Raw genomic sequence first — 17596 nt, forward strand, 5'->3', positions numbered from 1 at the left:
CGCATAAGCGAAGGACTGTACAAAGTGGCCGCATACATAGCGGCCCCAGACAACACCTGCAAAGGGGTCATACGAGGGATCGACGCAGACATCAGCGAGGCCCAACTCCAGCGCATGATCGTCAACCATCGTCAAGGCTCTGGAAGTCAAACGAATTAAGAACACCACCATAATGGTTGTCCTCTTCGACGGCATGAAAGTGCCTAACTATGTCATGTGCGGCGTCAGCCTTCTGCGCTGCACGCTCTACAAACGCCAAACCGAGGTGTGCTACGCGTGTGGCGGCTTGGGACATCGCGCGGACGTCTGCCCCAACCCCACCAATGAGGATTGCCGGGGCTGCGGACTAAGCTCACCACCCGATGACCACCAGTGTTCGCCGAAGTGCGCCCTTTGCGGAGGCCCGCATCTTACGGCGGGCAAAACGTGTAAGCAGCGCTTTCAAGTCCCATACGTCGTACGCAGACGCCGACGGCGCCGTAAGCGCGCCAACAACAAGCACCAGCAGCAACAGCTGGCCAAGGAGAACAGGCCACGTGGCTCCAGCGCGGCGGGAGCCCCCAGGAGGGAGCGCTCCGTCACGCCCTCTGGTCGACAACGCAGCCTCTCCAGAGGGCGCTCTCGTTCCCGAGGGCGCTCTAACTCCCGGGTTCGGATCCAGGAAACGCCAACCTGGGCCGATCGTGTCAAGTCGAAGCAGATGACGCCGGCTTCAAAGGTAACGCTGGTAGCATTGCCGGAGCATAAAGTTGATCCCAGAGTCGCTCAACTCATGCAAGAGAACGCTCGACTCAAAGCAGAAATGCAGCAGATGAGGGCCGACTTTGAGTCTTTCCGTAAGTCGTACCCCTCGCAAGTCGAGAAGCAACAGGTGCCCCCCTCAGGGGAGCCACAGGCGCGCTCGGGTAAACGTAGGGCCGCGCCCCCAGAGGGGGACGCTGACTCTATGGAGACCGAGTCCAATAACAAAGACTTAGAAAGCATGCAGCGGGCAATTCAGCAGCTTGCTGAAAGCGTGACTGTCCTCCTTAAAAAGGATGGCGTCCCTGGAAAGTGCACAGGCCGCGTTAGCTACGGCTAGACAGCCTTCGAGGGAGCCCCGTCGGGCACCTTTACCCGCAAGCGCCGTCCCCGTCAACAAGACGGTGGAATGGCCAATCCAAGGCAATCACCATGGCGGTCAATCCCAATAAGTTGGTTGTGTGGCAGTGGAACTGTGCCAGTTTCCAACGGCGCAAAGCTCCGCTGCAGCAATTCGTTTCGCCACAGGCGGTCAAACCACACGTAATTCTTTTACAAGAAACTCTCGATGACGCGCCCACCTTTCCGGGATACCGGGTTGTATCGATACGGGAGGAAGGAAAGCGGGGTTTAGCAACCTTGGTCGCACGGAAGTGCTCCTTTCAAGTACACAAATTACCAATTGGCAAAACTAGGGCGGAAATCATTATGGTCGAAATTATCCCTAACAATTGGCTTAAGAGCAGTGTCTTCCTTTTAAACATATACAGCTCGCCGTCGGATCAACGGCAGGCATTCGCCACGATCATGACAAAGGCGGTGGCCCTGAGCAAGGGAGCCTCCATAGTGATAGCGGGTGACTTCAATGCCCCCCACAATGCCTGGGGATACCCCCGCCAATCCACCAAGGGCAATCTCCTTGTCCAGGCAGTTGCTGACTGCTCACTGGAATTGATTACGGATGCTCAATACCCGACGCGAACCGGCACGTCGGTAGTCCGAGACACCACTCCGCACCTGGCGTTCGTCAAGAACGCCCCAGGAGCAGGATGGCAAAATTTGCAAGAGAACTTGGGCAGCGATCACTTCATTGTGGAGATTACCCTAACGATTAGCACAGCCCCTACCAGGGAACTTAAAGTGACGGATTGGGATGCCTTCCGGAAAATACGGAAGGCGGACCAGACCGACTACGATAATCTCGATAGTCTGTTCACAAGACTACAGAAGGACGTACAAGCTGCGACTAAGGTGGTTAAGACCGTACTAAAGGTAGATCGTATGGACGCGCGCCTTGCGCACCTCCTAGAAGCCAAAAACTCCATCCTGCGCCGCTGGAGAACGCACAGACTCCACCGCCGGCTTCGTAAGAAAATTGCGGAGCTCAATCGTACAATTGAAATTCATTCCATCGAACTGTTCAAACAACAATGGAATGAAGTGTGCTCCTCGGTTGATGGGCAGATGAGAACTGGGGGCAAATGGAACCTGCTCAAACACTTACTCGACGATTCGCAAACCAAAAGCAATCGGAGACTAGCCATCGATCGCATAGTTCATAATCAAAAGGCGGCGGGCGTATTTGAACACGTCCTCTTGCAAGAGTTGGCCGAAAAGTATCTTCCGCTGGGCCACTCCGGTGACGGGGATTATCCTTGTTATCAGGGGGGAGCGGTGGGGGAGCTCGACGCCCCCTTCACGGAATCCGAAATCTGGGAGGTGCTGCAAACGCTCAACGGTCGCTCTGCACCGGGCCCGGATGGCATCTTCAATAAGCTCCTCCGGAACGTGGACGAACAATCAGTTGCGCTGCTCACCGGGGAGGTCAATAAAATTTGGGAAACGGGCCTAGTCCCCGACTCCTGGAAGACAGCCTCAGTGGTGCTCATCCCGAAACCAGGCAAACCTCTTGCGCCGGAGAACATGCGGCCCATCTCGCTCACGTCCTGCGTGGGTAAGGTGGCCGAACATGTCATTCACAACCGTATATCTAGGCATATAGAAAATAATGAGTTATTCCCTCACAACATGGTCGGCTTTCGGCCGGCACTCTCCACACAGGACGTCATGTTACTTATAAAGAGGCAAATCATTGATGTCGACACTCGGGGCATCCTTGCTCTAGACTTGTCCAAGGCTTTTGATAACATCTCGCACCGGTTCGTACTAGACGCCATCTCAGATCTGGGCCTGGGGCCACGATTCCATGCGTACGTTAGCTCCTTCCTCAGGGATCGCAAGGCCACTGTCAAAATAGGGCAAATCAAATCGAAGGAATTTACATTGGGAGCGAGAGGCACCCCGCAAGGGGCGGTCATCTCTCCCCTACTGTTTAACATCGCCATGAAGGGCCTCTCGGACAGACTGGCCACAGTAAGAGGAACGGGTCACGCCCTCTACGCGGATGATATTACCGTGTGGTGCATGGGAGGGTCTGACGCTGCAGTTGAGAGTGCGCTCCAAGAGGCGCTCGACATCATAGAACACTTCCTACTAGACACGGGCCTGAGTCTGTCACCAACCAAGTCCGAGCTTCTATTGTATAGGCCCACCCGACGGGGGGTTAAGTGCTCCACACCCTTAGATCAGGTTCCCATAGCCCTCTATACGAGGTACGGACAACAAATTCACAGAGTGTATACCATTAGGGTCCTCGGACTCTTGCTGGAATCTCGCGGGGGCAACTCACAGACTATAGCCCGCATTACTTCGAAGACGGAGAATATGCTTCGGCTTATCCTCAGGGTCTCGAACCGCAGAGGGGGATTAAGCGAGAGCAATCTACTCAGACTCTACCACGCGTTTCTGATGAGCCACGTTAACTATGTAGCATCCGCGTTGCGCTGGTCTAAACGGGATGAGGCCAAAATCGACGCCCTCATGCGCAAAAGCATCAAGCGCGTGCTGGGTTTACCACTCACTACCAGCACCGCGCGTCTCATGCAACTAGGCATGCACAACACCCTATCAGAGGTGATCGAGGCCCAACGAGTGGCTCATATAATTCGACTATCATCATCGCGAGCGGGGAGACGCATCCTCGAATCCGTTGGATGCGGTCACAAGGAAATCACGGAGCGCAACGTGACCCTATCACCCATGGTCCGAGATACGTTCAAGGTAGATCCCATGCCACGTAACGTCCACCCTCAATACAATGTAGGGCGCCGGGTAGCCAGGGCTCGTTCCCTGTTAAAAGCGGCTGCTCGTTGACGCCGCCCAGTACGAGTGCTCTGATCACTATGCCGTAGTTTCGGTTGACTCCAATGGCACTCTGATTAATTCAGCATCCGTGCGAAAGGTTTCTTCAACAGTAGCCGAGCAGGTTGCTATAGCTATAGCACTGAAGGACCCTCTACGTTCCAATATCTTTACAGACTCCAGATCGGCAGCCCGAGCTTTCGCCTCCGGCTCGATCTCAAAGGAGGCGGCGGCCATCCTCGGCAGCGAGGGGGCTGCTGGTTTTCATAGCATCAAATGGTTCCCGGCCCATATGGGAATCAATGTACGCTCTGAGCTTGTTAACGCCAATGAGTTGGCCCATGACTGTGCGCGAGGTCTTACACACCGCGGCGGTTCAGGTGGACTCACGGTCGGCGACTTAGGGCTGCACAGGGATTCGCTTCTCACCTTCCATGAAATCTTGACACATTATCAACTTGCTCGGCGGGCCTTTCCGCTACCACACCCTAAACATAATAGACCACAATCGTCGGCGTTTCGCATGCTTCAAACGGGGTCATTTCCCTCCAGGGGCAGATTCAGTCACTTCGCGCCAAATGTGGGCCCCTATTCCAGGGCTCCACTGAGCCTAGCCACCTCACAAGCGTGCTGCACGTTTAGAGCTGTTCGGTTCCAATTCGCAACGCGGATGTGGTGCAGCCGAAGGTTCGCCCCCACAAGTGGCTCTGACGGGCGTATACTGGCGTATTCGCTAGAACGGCGCCAGAGAGGGCCGTCCAGACGAACAGGGAGCCCTCATACCAAAGCCACGACAGATCTTAGGAGCGGTTCTCTGCGGGGTGATTACAGCGGCCAGCGAAATCTGGGCGACACCTTGCGACGGAATCTTGCTTCTAAGTATGCCTTTACTTAGTACAATGTAGTAGTACTAAGTACTTCTGTTCATCGGACGCTATTTCCACGCAATAAAGCAGCGCGTCACCGCGTCAGAGCATTGCGCTCCCGAGTGGGATGTCTTCGGTTCGACTGATGATTGATATGTATTACCGCATTATACCGTTTCCCTCCTTGACTTCTGCAGTATATGTTTTTTCCGTATGCTGCCCCGCCAAGCCATGACACAGAGGCATCGATGCAGCTCGAGCGGCTGCAGATCAATAAAAAATGACACATTGTAACTCCGAAGTCGTTTATTTTTTATTGTAAAATATTCTTTTGCACGTTATACAGCAGTGCTCGTTCAAGGCTGCGCGTTGCGTAGGCATAACGGGTCCAGGTGGAGCCTTGTTAGCGGCACAGCGCCGAAGACGCGCTGCGAAACGGCAAACCTGGCGTTACGTGCCTGCCACATACACGGGTCAACCGCAGACGAGAAAAAGACTAGCGCTTCGCCATTACGGACCATACATCGGCTAGTCTGATGTCATGAGCGCGGAAGTTTATGCAGCGGTGCACATAGAAATTAATACTGGCATAGCAGATGTCGGTCGAAAGCTTTCTTTTTCGTTTTCAATCACTGTCAAAGCTGCAGTTCACATTAAATGATACATACTTTCACTGATGTTCCCAGGCATCTAGTGCCGGCACTTTCCTGGTCCTCTTCGCTGCAGACGGCGTTTCAGGCCAGGTACAGGTTATACGAGGTTCGTTTTGTTCGCAAATGCCTTTTTTTTTTTTCTTTATCTCGAGATAGGTGGGCGTAATCCACCAGGGTCAAGTGGGGAGATGCTTGTAGAGATGAAGTTTTTATTTGTGAGAGGAACTATGACATTCGTGATATATGCGGCCTTTCTATCCGGTGTACTCGCCTCGGTGCAAGTTTAAACGGCCCAATTGATTGAATACGTGGCGGCATTCGGGACAAACGTGGGAGCCGTCTCTCCTGCCAGGGGGGAGCCGAAAGTGGTAGGTGTACTGGCAGACGAAAACTTTGTTGCAGACGGCACAGGCGCATTGTTTCCTCGGTTTCATCCCTTGAAATAGACGGGAAATAAAAGTTTTTTTCAGTGACAGAAATGCAGCGGCAAGCATCAAAGTGAACCACCTCACCCAACACTGCAGACTCGAAAGACGCACATTCCCGCCACCGCACGAAAAATAAAACAGGAACGAGGCCGTCACTTTACGCTTGCTCCAGACACACACCTACCCTAGCCCCGCCGTCTTACATCACTGCTACCCGGGTTTATATCCAACAGATGCGTGTAAAGTTTGCGGACAGAGAGCAACGCTCCGGCACATGCTCTGGGAATGTGCCGGCAACAACGGTATTGAGACCACCTCCGTTCGCGACGCGTCCATAATCGCGGCCGTTGCCAGAGTACGGGAAGCCTCGAGCTCGCTTCTTCCCGACGCCGCCCCGGCAGCGGGAGCCGCCGCGGACCTTCTCCGTCGGCGTCGCCGCCGCTTGGAGGCGACTCTCAAAAGTTTGGAGGGGGCAGACCTGCTCTGGGCCATCCGACAAGCCGAAGATGCCGCCCGAGTCCATGGACTTCGAGCCGGCACCTGAGGCCACCACAACAAAAACTGCCGGACCATTCTTAAATAAACTTTCTTCTTCAATGAACTTCCGCCTACCAGTTTGCGCGAGAACAACTCGATATACTTATTGGCGAATTTACGCAGAGGAGTACTTATTTCTTGCGCTGCTTACCAAAAGACGGATACATAAAAACACGGACTGGTGGGCAAAAGCAAGACTAAGTAGACCATTTCATTGCCTTTTCGAACGTAACGAATACCTGGTGCACAATGTTTTTTTGTATATTATGATTAATCGTTCGGTCAAACTGGAGAACACTCAGATTCTAGCCATACGGAGTAAGCATGCCAATTGAATATTTGTAAGTACTTAAATGAGTTTCTTTTAATCTAACGTAAATTTCCGTCGTTTCTGTAAGTCAGCAGAAATAGTTCTTGGTAACTTCTGAAATTAGTCGCATTTAAGAAAGAAACGAGAAGAAAGGGGGTCAACCTAGGGGCCCGATTATTGTTAGTCATATCATAAGAAGCCAACACACACTTCCACAAAGGACAACATAGGGTAAATTACTTGTGCTTAATAATTGAAATAAAGGAACGATAAATTAACTGAAATTAAAGCGGATGAGAAAAACAACTTGCCGCAGGTTGGCAACGATCCCACAGCCTTCGCATTTCGCGTGCGATGCTCTACCGATTGAGCTACCGTGGCGCCGTTTCCCCATCCACTAAATAAAAAGAAAAAGCTAGTTATTCTAGCAAATTTGACTAGAATAACACCAGGGCTTTGAGCCGTCTGCATTGGCCCGTAGTTTAGACCACATTAAAGATTAGCGAGCATACATATCTTGCCCCTGAGGATAGGCCACACCTACAATTTTGAATGAAGTGTCTCTGCTGGCGCCCTACTTCATTTTCACGTCCCTAAGACAACAATGGCCGGTGCATGTCCTGTGTAACGATCTTGTTACTAATGCTTGAATTGCGCTAACAGGCAGTAATGTAGAGAGTGTATTTCTCCAACCTGCCCTAGAAAGCCGGGTAACTAGGACAGGGCGAATAGACAAAGTTTGTTATACGAACCGAATAATACCCGCTGAATGGGTAATGCGAACTGCGTTTATGGTTTCGCGGCGGAAACCCACAAGTAACTTGCGATATTCGGCAGTTAATCACGTAGCGGTTACATTTTTTACGCTACAAGTAGCGAGATTTTCCTTACAACGACACATCATACACGTGTCTACAGGACAGAAGTCTTTGTACCGCGCTTTCCTTTTCTTTTTTTCTTTCTTATGTGAAGGTTTTTCTTTTGTACCTTCATACGAGTTTGGCGAACGTGGAGTCTGCATGGGTATGTATCGGACATCCTGGTCAAAAAACGACCTTGCGACTTCTCCAATGTCGCAGTGTCGCAAATGGTATCAAAAAGTTGGTCTGAGTGAAACAAGCAGCGACAATTACTTGCAGGGCCGGTAAAATTAGCCGCACAGGTAATTATCGCCAATATATTCGAAAATTAACCATATTGCACCATAAACTTCACTATCTACGGGATAATGCCACCTAGCTGGCGTCTTGGCCATATGGTATTAAAGTAAAGGCGTGTCAACCAAATTCGTTGCAAGAGAAGTCAACGTACATGGGCGTGGAAAAAGCGAATGAAGTAAACTCGTCATGAATTAAAGAGATAAGATCCAGCCAAAATTCTGAGGTCTGGCATTAGAAAGAGCAAAATAAGGCGATATAATTCTAAATTTTATCGCAACTATGCAACATCGGATCTTCTTTCTCTGAAAAATGAACAGACGGTGGCAAGTACTCGCCTGGGTTTATGTACTTTTCCTCATAGTGTACGTGTCGGTAAAGTAATTCCTTTAACGATTTCTTCAACTACAACGCGTAATAAGTAGACAATCGTAATAGACAATCGTAGACAAAGTAAATAAATAGCCAATCGTAATAAGTCTGCACATTGATGGTTTGGTCCCTACCGACGCTTCAACGCAAGCAGATAAGTGGAACATGGCGGGACGCCGCAGTGATAGCTCTTTGCCCTCTCTCGTTGGACTACGGGTCGCAAGACGTCGCTACCAAGGATTTTGCTGCCGTACCGCTGCCTGATTGCCCAGCTTTCTGCGGACGCTAATACGTTTATGTGGACAAGACACAACTCTTTTTCCCTTTCTTGAATTGGTTTTCTGTGAACGGTGTCAAGACACTGCAATGTCCACTGCAATTGCAAGCGTTCCCGGACAGAATATAATGTATTTTACGCTGCCAGCTTCAGCATATGAGACTGAGGCTTCGATGAGTTTGTGATGTTGAATAGACATCAAGAATCATTTTAAATCAGTACCCGACGAACTGATTGAGGCGTTTCTTTATGCGCCTGGGTTTCCACGCGACATGATGTCAATGTGAACCTGAATCTAGGCATGTCACGCATTGGTGCATGGGAACAGCAAAATATGTGAAGCGTTCGGCATGCGCTGTTTTACGCCTTCCGATTTTTCAAGGCATGTAGTTTATGCTAGCACAGCAGACGTTGGTCATTATAGCCGCCTTTGGACGGATTGGCTCGCTCAGCAAGAAAATGTTTGGCTGTTGAGAGCGACCACAACTTCACGGAAGCATGGGTATATTCCGTTCAGGATGATGCCTTAACCTTAGGCTTTGTTATAGTACTAAAGTCACTTCTGTGCACTAACGCTGTAATATGAATTCTGTATATATATATATATATATATATATATATATATATATATATATATATATATATATATATATATATATATATATATATTTATATATATATATATATATAATGATATAATGATGCTACAGAATCAATTCATGCGGTGTAGCCGTAGTTCGGCCAATCCTGACAACGATGTGGTATTACAGCTGCTAGGGTGCAGAATGAGGTTCCCACGACATTTCTCGGTCGCACATTTTCTTTCAAAGTAAAAGTCGGCAAGGGTGGCGATAAAAAAAAATGCTTTCTGGTATTTTACTGGCCGAAAGACGTTCGGATTACGAGGCACCGCGAAGCAACTAAGCAACCATTACGTGCGAGCGTGGCGATGTGGGCTCCTCGGTTGTTCGTGAAACGACATGCAGTCTAGAGTCATTTTTTGACACTTTTGTTTTGTTTCCAGTTGCTGGTCACTTTCTACGGCAACGAATGAAACAGATGCCGAGCACCTGAGACGGAGGGTGCCGACGGATGGCTCAAGAGAGAATTTCTCGACCGTGAAGGCGGCCACAGCTGCAAGGTGTGTGATAGACTGTGGTTTGATCCCGACCTCACACAACTGAAAAGTGTGCGCAGTCCGGAACCGAAGCTGGAATCCAGCAAAACGACGGGAACGAGACAAAATATTCCTGAAAATCGCGGTAAGAACGAGTTCAAATTTCAGAAAACGACCGCCAGCTTTGGCTTTGCTTGTTTTTTTTTACTACCCTAGTTCTTGGAGCAGGCGCGTGCTTAACGCTGCACCATATCTTCCTTTTGATTTTCACAATGGGGGCTGGCGCGCACGCCTAGCCCCACTACCAAAAATTGCATGCTCCAGCTACCCCGACTTGGGGAAGTGGCGTGCTCCAGCCAACCGCAGTGCAATGGAGTGGCCTCCGCACGGGGCCGTGGCCTCCGTGATCACCGCCGACCCAGCACCAGGTAAGTATGCAGGAATGGCAGTTGAAAAACGACGCCATGCCTGAAACGATGGCATGTGGTACAAGTAAATAAGTCAATGGAAAGTCAATCTGGGAAGGCGGCAAAGCCGTAAGAGATGTTTAAGGTAAAGTATCGGACAGAAGCTCATCGTGCTGAAAAACCTTTAAATTGAATTAGAGCAATGCTCTGCTGGCTAAGCTGCAAATGAGAACTTATGTGAGTAAAATGTGTCAGAAAGTAAACGTGCCGTTTTCATATGCCCTGCCATTCCTGCCGCGGTAACTAAGTGCCTACGGTCATGAGCAGTCGAGCTCGAGAGCTCGATCCCGGCCGTGGCGGCTGCATTTCGATGGGGCGAAATGCAAAAAAAAGCCTTTGTGGATCTATATATTTAAGCACAACTGGTACAAAATTTACCCGGATTCTCACTACAACGTGCCTCATCAAGGTATCTTGATTTCGGCACGTGAACTCCCAGATTTTATGTAATTTTGATTAATGGCGTGTCTTATATTGCTGAATGAGAAATCGCAGCACTGAACTCAAGGTTGACAATTTCATCTTGCGCTGTCACACATTTTAAGAAATGTAAAGTTGACGTACAGCTAATTACATCTTTATTGCACAGACGGCTGAGCTGGTTAACGTAAAAACGTCTACTATTCTTTCTACTAAAAATGAATTAGATACTAAAAAAAAAGCTGCGCGCCATTTATTCTCTTTCATTTAATAACATCTGAAATCAGACTGCTAGACCACTTCAACATCGACGAAAATTTTAAAAGGTATTATATTTATGACCACCTTGATAAAGACAGTTAAACAACATTCGAAATAGTTCTTGGCCTATAAAGTATTCAAGTGCTTAAGACTTGTAGAGTGTCTCAAGCATACTCTTATTTATGTTTTTCTTTCAGAAGTTATACTCGCGACAAATGGAGCTATGCTGTTCTTTTATTTCCTCTGACTATAGCGCTGGAATGCTTATATTGAAATACTTACCTTTGTTCTGTTGAAGAAACTCGATACGAGAGCTGCCTTGGAAGGCTTCCTTCTGGAATGATTGACATGGTTACACGACCCAAAGAAGGCCTGCGAAAGAAAAGGAAAAGCTGTCCAGATTGCTGTTTGGGTTTTTGACAATTTGAAGTTTGTAAAATTATTCCTTGGCATTGCGTCGGAGGCTTTTGATGCTGCAACTTCATATACATGGGCTGGTTCGGTTCTGGCTGTGGCCTAGAACCGAACCTACGATGACCTTGGAACCAGTAGCGGTGGGCAAATGCCCTCAGTAGTTTGTTTTGCACCCTCACCCTCAGCACAGAAGCCACGTGCATACATACACCCTCATTTACGATTTGTAAAATATTCCCGTCTTAACTTGAAAGATATTGTTATGCCACCTGACATTCAAATTCCTGCGTTTAAGTCATTATTTTGCTTGCCTTCCGAACGGAAATTGAACGCATACACACATTGACAGTGCTAAATAACAAGCAGTGCTGAATCGTTATTCTATGAAGCGGCAGTGAACTAGCCGCCCCCACCTCCTATCCTCGGCTTTTAGTGGTAGGACAACCGATTATCGAGCTGGGAAAGTTGCCGTGGTAACTCGAGTTGCTTCTTGTTTTGCGCTCGCAATGCAGCAGGGCAGGGTCAGTAAGACTCGACAAGACGTAGAAGCTGCCTTGCCTTGTCCTGTCTTGCACATCTTCTTCGTTTTTGTGATCAGGGATAAAGAAACTCGGCCAGACATTACACGCCTTCTGCTGGAGTAGCCAATGAATCGAGGTGAAAGAAAAGGTAACATTTGAAAGTCGCCTTGCAGAGCAACACTGCCAAGTTTTACGTCTTTATTTTTCAACCATGCGCAATACGGATGATGTGCATATCAATCGATTTGCACGTTCTATGCAACGAAAAAAATATAAATATTTAAAGTGGCGCCCCCTCAAAATATAGCGCAGTGTCTTCCATCCTCCACAAGTTACGGACACAACATTGAAGTGAGGTTTATATCTAGGCCAACAACTACAATGCATCCATGTTTAGCGTCATATAGCAGTCTTACACGGTATGTTACACGTAGACAAATGGGCGCAATAGCAGGGCCGATTTTGTTTACATAGAAACTCGTCAAATGACGCTACGAAGGTAAAATTCAATAGCCACAGATTACCTATGCTGACACCATGATTTACTTGATCCATACCGCATAAGAAATTGTATTTTTGCCGAGAGATTAAGCAGATAAGACAGCGATCCGCGTGTATCGAAATCGGTTGCAGCTATCTCCACAGCAGCAGCATAAGCGCTGAGCTAGGGTCGGCGTGTCATTGCAGTGTTTCAATAAAACCTGGCGGCCCCCGGACAGTCAGAAGCTGCGGATGCAGGCATTGTTCGCTGTCCTCTTTCGCAACTTGAGCTGCATCTTAATGGTCTTAGGTAATTATTTACAAATAATTAGTTAACCAGTTCTTGAAGTATTGTCTAAACGAGAAAATCTTCACTGGAGATGTAGAGTACTATTGAGAAACATTCACATAATTTCTTTCCATCGTGACAGAGGTTGTGGTTATTTCTTCTTTTTTTTCTCCGGGCTGTCACAAAAGCGCGCAAGATTTGAAGAACAGTACCACGTGATTACGCGTTCTCGCGCAGCGACAATAATGGCCTCAAACATTCCGCGAAAGATCGATGGACGCTGCACGCATATCGACTGACCGAATAAGCAGGAGGAGGAGGAGGAATATATATTGTAGAACCAGCACTTTATGATGGCCGGGCCTAAGCCTCCCACGAAGGGACGTCGAGGGCTTGCCTCACCGCCGCCTCGCGGGCGTGCTGGGTCGCCCAGGTTTGGTCGTCGAGGGCGGAGCTCCGCAGTGCCTCATGCAACCTCGACGAGAGAGTCGTGGTGTTAGTCTTTGTGTACTGTGCTGGGCACTCCCATAGCATATGCGGAAGTGTAGCCGGGTGAATGCCACAGCACCGGCAGTTGGGGGTAGTGTAAACGTCCGGAAATATAAGGTTGAGGGGGGCGGGTGAAGGGTACGTGTTTGTTTGTAGTAGACGCAGGGTGGTAGCCTGCGCCCGGCTGAACTTTGGGTGAGGCGGGGGGAAGATTCGGCGACTGAGGTAAAATGCCTTAACGAGATCGTTATAAGTTGTCAGACTGTCCCTGGTGCCCAACTCATCTCCAGTGACTCCGGCGCGGTTGACTAGGCCTCGCGCAATGGAGTGGGTGACCTCGTTGAGATTGGGGAGGTGTGGGTGGACAGGGCTGGCATGGGCCGGGATCTATGTTAGGGAGATTATGCTGTCTTTAGAGGGTGGTGCCTGGCAGAGGATGAGAAGAGCTTGGGGAGAAATACGGCCTTTCCTGAAGTTAGCAACGGCTGAGCGAGAGTCACACACTATGGTGTGACAGGTGGGATCTAAAGTGGCCAGGGCGATGGCCACTTCTTCAGCCGTCTCCGCAGAGGAGGTAGTGACGCTGCAGGCGTGGTGTAGGACTCCATCGCGTGTGGCGACGGCCACAAATCGTGTGCCATGCGAGTATTGGGCTGCATCAACAAATGTGACGCCAGGTACGTGGGCAAGGGCTTTTATGATAGCTCCGGCCCGAGCTTGGCGCCGGGCCCTGTTATATTCAGGGTGCATATTTCTAGGGATAGGGTCTGTGTAGATCCAGCTACGGATGTCGTTCGGGATCGGTTGTTTGGGGCCCTGTTGCTGATGGTAGGTGAAGCCAAGCGTGGACAGAATAAAGCGCCCCGTTTCAGTAAGGGTGAGCCGTTCAAGCTGAGAGCGCTGTTGGGCTTCAATGAGTTCGGAAAGGTGATTGTGAACTCCCAGTTGGTTGAAGAGTTCAGTGCTGGTGCAATGCGGGAGACCAAGTGCTTGCTTGTAGACCCCTCGTATGAGGGTGTCGAGCTTGTTTTGTTCAGCCCGGTACCAGTTGAGGTACGCAGCAACGTAGGTAATGTGGCATATGACAAAGGATTGAACGAGTCGGAGAAGGCTTTCTTCTTTGAATCCTCCGCGTCGGTTAGATATACGTTTAAGAAGTCGTAGGGTGTTTTGAGATTGGGCACAGATCTTGTTGAGAGCCAAGGCGTTGGAGCCGTTGGTAGAGATGGTGAGACCGAGAACCCGGATACTAGGGACGTGTGGGATAGGACTGCCATCTTGAAGGCGTAGGGTGATGGCGTCACAGGGTCGGTGATCAGATGGGTGTTTGGGAGGGCGACCCCGCTGAATGGACTTGTATAGCAGAAGCTCCGATTTAGCCGGCGAACAGCGCAGTCCGGTCCCTTGGAGATAGGCTTCAACCGTGTCAATCGCCGTTTGGAGGGCTGATTCCACTTGACCATCACTGCCTCGGTACGACCAGATGGCGATGTCGTTGGCGTAGATGGTATGGTTGATATTGTCGACTTGCTGTAGTTGCTTGGCAAGGCCAATCATTGCAAGCATTGTCCAGCAAGCAAAAAATTACAGGGCCTCTTAAGAACTCTCTTAAGAAGTGAACGGAGAAAGCCTACTCTTCCTCCTCTTATCATTCGCCTCTTTCTCTTCTTTCCTTTAGTCATTACTGCTCACTGCTAAGCATGTTTAGTCATTTGTAATCAGTTGTGGTCATTGCACCAGTTCTATAATGCAATACCAACTCGCCCAATCCTCAACCCTAGTGAACTTCATTTCTTGTACAACGGGCAGCGCTCTATTCCTTTATCTAGCCGGCTCGGCTTGTTTCTTCCTTTGTATGTTGTGCTGTACCAGTTCTAGGTCATTACAAGCCGTCGTTAGACATGTTGGTCATATGGTCATTAGTAGTGATTACAAGTCATTTCAGTCATTATTAGTAATTACTGGTCATTACTATTTTAGTAATTTATAATGAAATGTAGTCGTTGCAAGTTGTCGTTAGACATAATAGTCATTTCGTAGTCGTTACTAGTCATCACAGATCATCATTAGTCATTACTGGTCATTACTAGGCATTTTTAATCATTTCTAATGAATTGTGGTCGTTAAAGGTTGTCGTTAGACATACTGGTCATTTCTTAGTCATTACAAGTCATTTCAGTCATTATTACTTAATACTGCTCGCTCCTAAGCATTTTTAGTCATTTGTAATAAATTGTGGTCATTACAAGCCGTCGTTAGACATGTTGGTCATATTCTAGTTATTAGCAGTCAATACACGTAATTTCAGTCATTATTAGTCAATACTGGTGATTACTAAGCATATTTAGTCGTTTCTAAATAATTGTAGTCGTTACAAGTTGTCGTTAGACATATTAGTCATACCATAGTGATCAGTGGTGATTTGAAGTCCATTCAGTGATTATTAATAATTACCGGTCATTACTAAGCATTTTTAGTAATTTCTAATCAATTGTAGTCGTTAGAATTCGTCGTTAGACATATGCGTCATTTCGTGGTCATCAGTAGTCATTACAAGTCATTTCAGTCATTATTATTCACTATTTCTCATTACTAAACATTTTAGCAGAATTGTAGTCGTTACAAGTTGTCGTTAGACATATTGGTCATTTCATAGTCATTACTAGTCATTATAAGTCATTTCAGTCATTATTAGTCATTACTGCTCCCTACTACGCATATTTAGTCATTTGTGATCAATTGTGGTCATTAGAAGGCGTCGTTAGACATGTTAGTCATATCGTAGTAATCAGTATTCATTACAAGTCATTTCAGCTATTATTAGTCATTACTGGTCATTACTAAGCATTTTTAGTCATTTCTAATCAATTGCAGTCGTTACAACTCTTCGTTAGACATATTGGCCGTTTCATAGTCATTACAGGTCATTTCAGTCATTATTAGTCATTACTGCTCACTAGTAAGCATTCTTAGTCAGCCGTAGTTAGACATATTGGTCATTTCGTAGTCATTGGTAGTCATTACAAGTCATTAGTAGTCAGTTTAGTAATTACTACTGATTACTAGACATTTCTAATAATTTCTAATCAATCTTGGTCATTACTGGCCGTCGTTAGACATATTGGTGATTTTGGAGTCATTAGTAGCCATAAGTAGTCATTACTAGTCATTATTAACCTCTACCAATCTCTATTGTAACGTTATCCTTCACTGTCAATATCAATAATTTTTCATTCTTTATTCTGTGTATATTCTGTCTTCGTATGGCGTGATGACGCTTCGGCGGAACTCTGACGGTCAGGTCTGCTGACATCAACTTCACCATGAGCCTAGAAAGGCTTTCGCTTAAACTGACTGAGCTCCGAGGATAGATCTCTCTCGCCCTAAGTGCAAGGATCCGGTCACGTGATCTTTTGATACACACGGAAGCGTCTGGGGGGCAGAAAGCACACCGCGCGCGTTTCGGCATACGCTTACAGCTTCGGTTATAAATGCGTAGCTTTAGTTATGACACACGTAGTCCTGAAAGGGTTCGTCCTATGAGATTAGCACGCCACTATACATACCTATCTACATAGTTTTCCCAATGAGCATGTAAGAAGCAAAATTCGACTTGTTTTCTCAATGCGCGATTGACATATCGGCCGCAAGGGCAGACTTGACGCGAACGAGCTGCCTTTGCGACGTCAGTGTTCCCAGGTTACGTAGCAGTACCACAGCGGTCTATGCAGGCCCGCACCATGATTGCTTGGCAACTTATTAAAGCGTCAGCCACGTTGTATTCGTAAGTATGCATGCGTACTGTGCAATGCTTGCCTGCACCGGGTGGTTGCTCCTATATAAATTTCGTCGACTCAGTGGCTGATTGATTGCTTTAACGTCTCAATGCAGCGCGCAGGGAACGACAGAGAAATCAATTACCTTTATAAACGGCTCTTTGAAACGGTATACACAATAGTGGAGGGCTGCGCATTCACTTCGAATTTCCTTAAGGTGCCAATATTCTTCATAAATGAACATTTCTGCATTCGGACCCCTAACCTAGTTCCCAGCTGCTAGCCTTCTCGCACTGTTCTTTTAGCGGAACCAACTTTAGTTGAGGGCTCACCTTGAAGCCATGCCGAGAACTGTTTACGCTGAAAAAGGGACGAAGCTTCACTTACAAGTTCGTCGGAGGCTTTATGTTCCTTGCTGAGACCGGGAACCACCATATTGACGTTTTTTCTTCCTTCGCACCCCTGGAATAAGTCGGATCAACTCGGGCATCGGCTTCTGCCATGTAAATGCAAAGCACCACAGGATCACGCGACTCTCGCTGACCTTTTACCGGCGCCGCTACTCTCGTTCCCAACTTAGACGTTCGCGTAGATAAGGGAGCGACGCGGAAACCAGCCGCCTTGTTCGGCATGACACAGCATCCCGACAGCGTTAGTTTTTTCCCCCTTTTTGATGCACTGTGTCGGGCGCTGAGCTTTGAAGGTTCTGGTCGGGAAGTCAGTGATGTCGCTTTTAGTCTAAGCTGTCAGTCGCTTGGCGCGACTGGCCACACGCGAGCCCAAAATAATACCGGCGGCGGACGAGGTTGGCTCAGACGCC

The 17596-nt window shown here is 48.2% G+C and overlaps 1 long non-coding RNA gene and 1 other non-coding gene across 2 annotated transcripts; both read right to left on the minus strand.

Annotated features, from left to right (window-relative positions):
* Nucleotides 1–5667: 5667 nt before the first annotated feature.
* Nucleotides 5668–17325, minus strand: LOC140214015 (uncharacterized). The gene is made up of 3 exons (XR_011890906.1): nt 17164–17325; nt 11090–11179; nt 5668–5897 (listed from the first exon to the last, which is right to left on the minus strand). It is a non-coding gene; the product is annotated as an uncharacterized lncRNA (long non-coding RNA).
* LOC126518411 (U1 spliceosomal RNA) lies at nt 9933–10095 on the minus strand. The gene has a single exon (XR_007596383.2). It is a non-coding gene; the product is annotated as a U1 spliceosomal RNA (small nuclear RNA).
* Nucleotides 17326–17596: the final 271 nt, after the last annotated feature.

The sequence above is a fragment of the Dermacentor andersoni genome, chromosome 11 (genome assembly GCF_023375885.2).
Source record: "Dermacentor andersoni chromosome 11, qqDerAnde1_hic_scaffold, whole genome shotgun sequence".
Classification (NCBI taxonomy): Eukaryota; Metazoa; Arthropoda; class Arachnida; order Ixodida; family Ixodidae; genus Dermacentor; species Dermacentor andersoni.